Raw genomic sequence first — 1,527 nt, 5'->3', positions numbered from 1 at the left:
GTGCGACAGGGTTGTGTTCTTTCACCATACTTATTCAACCTGTATGCTGAGCAAATAATACGAGAAGCTGGGTTCTATGAAGAAAAATGTGGCGTCAGGATTGGAGGAAGTCTCATTAACAACCTGTGATATGCCGATGATACAACCTTGCTTGCTGAAAGCGAAGAGGCCTCGAAACATTTACTGATGAAGATCAAAGAGCACAGCCTTCGGCATGGATTGCATCTCAATGTCAAGAAAACGAAAATCCTCACCACTGGACCAATAAACAACATTCTTATCAATGGAGAAAAGATTGAAGTTGTCGAGGACTTCATTCATCTTGGATCAACTATCAACACTCACGGAAGCAGCAGTCAAGAGATCAGACGACGTATTCTGTTGGGCAAATCTGCTGCACAGGAACTTTTCAAAGTATTGAAGAGCAGAGATGTCAGCTTGAGGACTAAGGTGCGTCAGACTGCAAAGCCATTTGAACTGCAAGGTTGGAGGTTCAAACTCACCAACTACTCTTTGGAAACCCTATACACGGTCACTATGGGTCGGAACTGACTCAACGGCACTTTACAGCAACAACAACAATGTAAAATGGGTGTCCTGGTATGGCACTATTGGATAAGCATTGAACCACAAGATCAGTGTGAAGCAAAAGGTCGGCAGCTCAAAGCCATAGCCACTCCTTGGACACCCTACATAATGTTTCTATGAATCAGAACCCACTCGATGGAATTTAACAACAACAACAACAATGTAAGGTGTAACTTTAGTAATAGAACAATAAAGAATTCTCCTTGGTTGGTCACATAATTCATTACTGAGAGGGAAAGTCAATATCAGAAAAAAACAAAACACCAAACTAACTAAATACTTAATTTACTTAAAGGCAATTTTGCTGCATTGCACATTACCGCATAAAATTCTACAAATGATTTTTTCTTTAAAGCTTGGAAAACACATTTGCCTTTTGTTGTTTGTTGTTAAGTGATGCATGCTCCTTGTAACAGAAACTATTCTATGTAGACCTATATTTAAAGTGTAAATATCCATTAAGCCAAGCAACTCTGGTAGCGTAGTGGTTACCAGTCATGCTGCTAATCTTAAAGTCAGCAGTGCGAAACTACCAGGGGTTTCGCAGGAGAAAGATGAGGCTTTCTGCTCCTGTAAAGATTTACAGCTTAGGATACCCTATGCAGGGTCATTATGAATCGGAAACAACTCCACAGCACACCACCATCACCACCATTCATTAAGTCAGAGCTTGCCAACCCTAGTGCACAGGAGTGGCTAAAGGATGGTGAAAAGTGGTCTCTGAAATCCTCAGGATGTTCCCTTAGAGCCCCCATGTTCCCAGCCTCCAATCAGGAGTCAACCTAGGTTGTTGTTGTTGTTGTTGTCAGGTGCCATCGAGTCGGAACCGACTCATAGCGACCCCATGCACAGCAGAACGAAACAATGCCTGATCCTGGGCCAACCTCACCAACGCTGCCACCCCCGAGTCCATCAATGATGCCACCTGGCCGATCCATC

Source organism: Chrysochloris asiatica, unplaced genomic scaffold (assembly GCF_000296735.1).
Source record: "Chrysochloris asiatica unplaced genomic scaffold, ChrAsi1.0 scaffold00180, whole genome shotgun sequence".
Taxonomy (NCBI): domain Eukaryota; kingdom Metazoa; phylum Chordata; class Mammalia; order Afrosoricida; family Chrysochloridae; genus Chrysochloris; species Chrysochloris asiatica.
This window is presented reverse-complemented; position numbering follows the sequence as displayed.